At 38.5% G+C, this 7,049-nt stretch overlaps 1 pseudogene; it reads right to left on the reverse strand.

Moving 5' to 3' along the window:
- Positions 1-5,221: 5,221 nt before the first annotated feature.
- Positions 5,222-6,037, reverse strand: LOC138151332 (dicarboxylate carrier UCP2 pseudogene; annotated as a pseudogene).
- Between the last annotated feature and the right edge of the window lie 1,012 nt (positions 6,038-7,049).

The raw sequence follows: 7,049 nt of genomic DNA on the forward strand, positions 1-7,049 counted from the left end.
CAGCAGCAGCAGCAGCAGCAGTGGAGGCTTCTGGAGCTCCAGGTCCACAGATAGTGGGGAGATCAAGCAGCTGATCAGAGGGCAATTGCAGGAATCTCTTTGCTGGCACTGGAGACAACATTCTCTTGCTTTGCCCTGCTTGGATCTCAGTCACAGTCTTGGGTGGCAGTCTGGGGTGAGGAGTGCTGTCATGACAGAGCTTGTGGTGGCTGTGGAAAGGGTGTCCTCCTCATAGTTCTGAGGCAGAAAAGAGTGCTTGTGATCAATCACAGAAAAGACCATGGGCCAGGAAAGGAGTAAACACCTCTCCTTTGATCATACCACCTTAGAAGAACTGAAATTTATAGGTACCTAGAAGCAGATCTGACAACATCTTTGCAAAACCCCACAAATTTAGGACAGAGCACTCTCCACTCTGGAATCAGAGTCCTACTTTGGCATAGAGCTAAAAAGTCAAGTAATTGGCTGGGAAAATGAGCAAACAGAGGAAGAAAAATCAGACTATAAAAACTTTCTTTGGTGACAAATCACACAACCAGAAGAAGACAACAAAGTCAAAACTCCTGCACCAAAAGCCTCCAAGAAAAATATGAGTTGGTCAGAGGTCATGGAGGAGCTCAAAAAGGATTCTGAAAATCAAGAGAAATAGAGGAGGGGCAGCTAGGTTGCACAGTGAGTAGAGTGCCAGCCCCGGAGTCAGGAGGACCTGAGTTTGGATCCAGCCTCAGACACTTAACACACATACACACTAGCTGTGTGACCTTGGGCAAGTTACTTAACCCCAATTTCCCTCCAAAAAGCAAAAAAAAAAGAAAGAAAAAGAAAAAAGAGAAGTAAAGGAAAAATTTGGAAGAGAAATGAGAATGATGCAAGAAAATCACAAAAAAATGAGTCAACAACTTGCTAAAGGCAACCCCAAAAATACTGAAGAAAATATCATCTTAAAAATAGACTAACTCAAATGGCAAAAGAGATCCAAAAAGCCAATGAGGAGAAGATTACCTTAAAAAGTAGAATTGGCCAAATGGAAAAGGAGGTTAAAAAGTTCACTGAAGAAAAGAATTCCTTCTAAATTATAATGGAGCAAATGGAAGCTAATGACTTTATGAGAAATCAAAATATTGTAAAATAGATCCAAAACAATGAAAAAATAGAAGACAATTTGAAATATCTCGATGGAAAAACCATTGACCCAGGAGAGATAATTAACAAATTATTGGACTACCTGAAAGCCATGATCAGAAAAAAAGCCTAGATATCATCTTTCAAGAAATTATCAAGCAAAATTGCCCTGATATTCTAGAACCAGAGGGCAAAATAGAGGTTGAAAGAATCCACTGACCACCTCTTGAAAAAGATCCCCAAAAGAAAACTCCTAGGAATACCATAGCCAAATTCCAGAGTTCCCAGGTCAAGGAGAAAATATTACAAGCAGTCAGGCAGGAACAATATTTATTATGTAAATTGAATTATAATTTTCTTTCTCTGGTTTTATTTTCCTTTGTTTAGATAAAAAAATGTTTGTGTCATGAAAGGAATTTCGTAGGAATTATCTATTTTTTTTTTCAAATAGCATACATAGTGCCAGGATATATTGTTCTTTAAATGTTTGATAGAAAATCACTTGTAAATTCACTTGGTCCTAGATATTTTTAATTAGGGAACTCATTAATAACTTGTTGAACTTCTCTCTCTCTCTCTCTTTTTTTTTTTGCTTTTTGTTGGGCAATTGGGATTAAGTAACTTGCCCAAGGTCACATGGCTAGTTTTTTGTTTTTGTTTTTTCTGTTAAGTGTCTGAGGCCAGATCAGAACTCAGGTCCTCCTGACTCCAGGGCTGGTGCTCTATTCACTGCGCCACCTAGCTGCCCCTGAACTTCTCTTTCTAAGAAGGAATTATTTAAATATTTTATTTCCTCTTCTGTTATACCAGGCAATTTGTATTTTTGTAAATATTCATCCATTTCACTTAGATTGTCAGTTTTAATTTTATGTAATTAAGCAAAATAGGTTGCAATAGTTACTTTAATTTTATCTTTATTGGTGGTGCATTCACCCTTTTTATTTTGATACTAACAATTTTATTTTCTTCTTTCTTTTTTAAAAATCAAACTAATGGTTTATCTACCTTATTGTGTGTTTTTTATAAATATAAGTAGCTCCAATTTTTATTGAGGTTTTTATTTTTGCTTTTTCAGTGTTTTTTGTTTGTTCAATTATTTTTAAACTTTCAGTTTTATTAATCTTTTCTTTGATTTTCAGGATTTCCACTTTGGTATTTAATTGTAAATTTTCAATTTGTCCTTTTTCTATTCTTTAGTTGCATGCTTAATCCATTGATCTGATCTTTCTCTCTGTTATTGATGTATACATTTGGAGATATCCATGTTCATAAGTACTGCTTTGGCTGCATCAATTTTAGGTATTTTGTCTTACTTTGGTCATTATCTTTCATGAAATTATTGATTATTTCTATGATTTGTTCTTTGACTCACTCATTTTTAGGGGCTAGACATCTAGTTGCCAACTAACTTTTAATCTTTTAAGTTTAAAAACACTGCCCTTTATTGACTGCAATTTTTGTTGCATTATGTCTAAAAAGAATGCAATTAGTATTTATACTGGTTCTGAAGACTTTATGTTCTAATACATGGTGAATTTTTGTGAAGATGTCATGTACACCTGAGAAAAATGTGTTCCATTCTATTCCCTTTCAGTTTTTTCCAGAGGTCTGTCATATCAAACTTTTAAAACATTCTATTAATATCCTTGACCTCTTTCTTGTTTATTTTATAGTGAGATTTATCTAGCTCTCAGAGGGGAAAGCTGAAGTCTCCCCCTATATAGTTTTACTGTCTATTTCCTCCTGTAATTCATTTAATTTTTTCTTTAAGAATTTAAATGTTGGGCCAGAGCAGACTTCAGGAGAGTGAAGCACCAGCAGCTGTGGAGGTTTCCAGACTTATGAACCCAGAAATGACAAAGAACAAGTAAAAGGTCATTGTGGAACTCTGTTGGAACTGGGGGAGGGGATGCAAGAATGCGGTACAGTCCCTGCCCCCAGGGCGAGAAGCAATGGAGGTGTGGCAGCTGTGCAGCCACTGTGTGGCAGCTTCCAGAGCTCCTGGACCACAGATTATAGGGGGACCAAGCAACCATTCAAAGTGCAATTGCTCTTGCTTTAACCTGCTTAGATCTGGATCACTGTCTTGGGTGGAGGTCCCTGTGGCATGTGGCCAGTGGACCAGAGCTTGTGGGTGCTTCAGACAGGGGACCTAACTAATAGCTCTGGCAGCTGAGAAAACCCTGGTGATTTGGAACAAAGCTCTTCTCTGTGGAATCAGAGTTCTACTGTGACAAAGAGCTCAAAAGTCAAGCAATTGAGTGACAATATGAGCAAGCAGAGGAAGCAAAGCAAGCACAGCAAAGAATTTGAATGTTATGCCATTTGATACATACATGTTTATTATTGATAATACATCATTTTCCATGCTGCCTTTTAAAAATATGTAGTTTCTTTCCTTTTAGCAAGATGCAGTTTCCCTACTTATTTCTTTTAATTAGTTCAATTTTTTTCTTTTTCTTGTCTGAGATCATGATTGCTACCCCTGTCTTTTTTTTTTTACTTCAGTCAACACATAATAGATTTGCTCCAGTCCATAATTTTAAATCTATTGGTGTCTCTCTGTTTCAAGTGTGTTTCTTGTAAACAACATAGTTGCATTCTGGTTTCTAATTTATTCTGCTATCTTCTTCCATTTTGTGGGTGAATTCATCCTATTTACATTCAAAGTTATGATTACTAATGTATACTAATATATTATAATAATATAATACTAATATATTCCCTCCATTCTATTTTCTTCTGTTTATTCTTTTTTCTTTCTTTCTTATTGTCTCTCCTCAAAAGTCTGTTTTGTTTCTGAGGTTTCTATACCCAACTGAATGTGTGTATGTACATATTCTTAGCTTTTTAAACCAATTAGGTATTGCTCCCCTCCCATTTCCTCTCTACTGTAAAAGCTCTTCCTTCCATAATATTTTATATGAGATAATTTCTGGTATTCTTCCTCTCCCTTCCCTTTTCTCCCAGTACATTCCTTTCTCATCTATGCATTTTTTTGAGTCCATGCCAACATAGTCAATTTACTTCCATGGCTTCTGTCTATGTAGAGTCCTTCTAACTACCCTTATAATGATAAAGTTCTTAGGAGTTACATGTAGCATCTTTTCTTAAAGGAATATAAGCAGTTTAACCTTATTATGTCCCTTATTATTTCTCTTTCATGATTACTTTTTTATATTTCTCTTGAGTCTTGTATTTGAAAGTCAAATTTTCTATTCAACTCTGATCTTTTCATCAGGAATTCTTGGGAGTCCACTATTTCATTGGATATTCATTTTTCTCTCTTGAGTTTTTTCTGTTTGTTTGTTTTTTTTTTCTGAGTGGGTTATTCTTGGTTTTAATCCTAGGCAAAGTTCCTTTGCCTTTCTGAATATCATGTATCAAACTCTCTGCTGCTTTATTGTGGTAGCTTCTAAATCCTGTGTAATCTTGATTGTAGTAGAATTATTTTTTTCTGACTGCTTGAAGTATTTTCTCTTTGATCTGGGAACTCTGGAATTTGACTATAATATTCCTAGGAGTTTCAATTTGGGATCTCTTTTAGGAGGTGATTGGCGGATTTTTTCCATTTCGATCCTATCCTCTGGTTTTAGGCAATCAGGGCAGTTTTTCTTTATAATTTCTTGAAATATGATGTCTAGGTTCTGTCTTTGATCATGGTATTCAGGTTGTCCAGTTCTTAAATTATCTCTATTCTATATTCCAAGACATCTGTTTTTCCAGTTAGATATTTTATGTTTTTTTTTGTTTTTTTTTTCATTATTTTGACTTTGTTTGATTGTTTCTTGCTGTCTTATAGAGTCAATAGCTTCTCCTTGCTCAATGCTCACTTTTTGGGGGGTGTTCTGGTCTGGCTTTATTAGAAGTAAGGAGCTAAAGAACTTAGTGAGGATACAATGGCAGAAGAAGTGGGCTGGATGGAGAAGGTTTAAATGGGGCTAACTCTAAGGGTGGGAGTGTAGGGGGTTCCTTTAATGCTAAGGCAGGGGAGGGGAGGAATAAGGGGAAAATAAAATGGGAGGGAAAGAGGCAGAATGGGGTATGGATTCAAAGAGTGGGGGGGGGCAGATAAGGCATAAAGCTAGCAGGAGAGGGCTCAAAAGGGAGCTTCCTGGGAAGTGCGAACGGCCATCAGAGCCTGTTTCAGTTACTCAGAGGTGACAAACATCATTACATTCCAGGAGCCCAAGTGGAAGAAGGAAGGCATGAACCCCTTGTAGAAGGCTTGGGGTTCCTCCTTCTGAAGCATGGTGAGGGCACAGTGGCCAGCACTGGCATACTGGCCCACGGCAGAGTTCATGTACCTTGTCTTGACCACGTCCACAGGGGAAGCAATGATGGTGGTGTAGAAGCCAGCCCCAAAGGCTGATGTGAAGTGGCATGGAAGGTTATCAGTCATAAGGTGGGCTTTCAGAAGGGCATCTTTGATGAGATCATAGGTCACCAGCTCAGCATAGTTGACAATAGCATTGTGGGCAACATTGGGTGAAGTTCCTTTCCATAAGCCCCAAAGGTCCTCTTCTCTGGCAAGTCTTATAGGCATCCACTGTACCCTGGTATCTCCGGCTGCTTCCTGCATGAGCCTGGGCCTGGAAACGTACTTTCACCACATCTGTGGGTTGGACTATGCCCTGCTTGATAGAGTCATAGAGGCCAATGTGAACAGAGGCAAAACTCATCTGGCATTGTAACCCAGCCACCAGTCTTGACCATGGTCAGAATGATGCCCATGACACCCTGATACTGGGAAGTGGTAGAAGAAGCTCAGACAGCTCTCTCCTTGAATCTGCAGTTGAACTTTGGCTGTGTCCAGGGGGAAGGTGATGAGGTCAGCGATGCAGGCAACAATGCCAGCCCCAAGGAATTTTATGGTGGCTGTTGGGGGCACATCTATAGGCTTAAATCCAACCATGATTTGATGCTGGCCTTCTGCTACTTTCCAGGAGGCAGAGGAAAAATGGAAAGATAGCTTCCACTGATTGAGCAAAACGAGATAGAGGAACTCTGCCAGAGTCCTGATCTGGAAGGTCTCACGATGATGGCAACTTGATTAAGCTTCTGTAAAGGTGTCCCACTCTTCAAAGTTGCTCACGGCAGCCATGGCCCATTTCCCTTGATTTTCCATAGAAAATTGTTGGAAAACTAAACACTTAATGATTATACTATGTGCCCAGGACCATAGAGGAAAACAGCAGGAGGCAGCAGGGGCATGAGGCCTGCTGCAAAGTCCGGCATCCAGCGGGTTGGGGGCTCCCTAGCGGTCTCACCGCTGGGTCACTACAAAGTCTGTGCCTTGGAGGAGGTTAATGTGCGCACTCCCCAATGCTAATTTTTAAGAAATTATTTTCTTCAATGAGCCTTTTACCTTCTTTTCCTTTTGACCAATTCTGTTTTCTAAGCTATTTTCTTCAGTATTTTTGTGCCTCTTTTTACTAAGCTCTTAAATGTCATCATAATTTTCTTGCACTGCTCTCATTTATTTTCTCAAATTTTCCCCCACCATTATGATTTTTAAAATAATTTTTTAGTTCTCCTAGGAATTCTTCTTGGGTTTATGTCCAATTCATATTTTTCTTTGAGACTTTGATTGTATCTGTTTTCATATAATTTTCTTCTGAGTTTGTGTCTTCCCATCACCATAGTGGCTTTTTATGAGCAGGTCCTTTTATTTTCTTCTTTTTTTCTTTTCCATCCTATTTCTTGACTTTGGACTTTATATTATTGTTAGTCTCTGTGCTTGGAGTGGAAATCAGGGATAGAGCACTGCCCTAAGCTTCAAGTTTTTTACAGTTTTTTAGAGGTAGTTCTAGGGATTTGGAAGTTTTCAGTGTTTCCAAGGTAATATGATCCAGAGAGAGAAAGAGAGAGGTATGGCCACTGCTTTTCTGGTCTGGGCTCTGGTCCTTACCCAGGAAAGGCTCCTG

The sequence above is a fragment of the Petaurus breviceps genome, unplaced genomic scaffold (genome assembly GCF_028583685.1).
Source record: "Petaurus breviceps papuanus isolate PSGF00001 unplaced genomic scaffold, PetGlider_PUasm1.0 90897, whole genome shotgun sequence".
Classification (NCBI taxonomy): domain Eukaryota; kingdom Metazoa; phylum Chordata; class Mammalia; order Diprotodontia; family Petauridae; genus Petaurus; species Petaurus breviceps.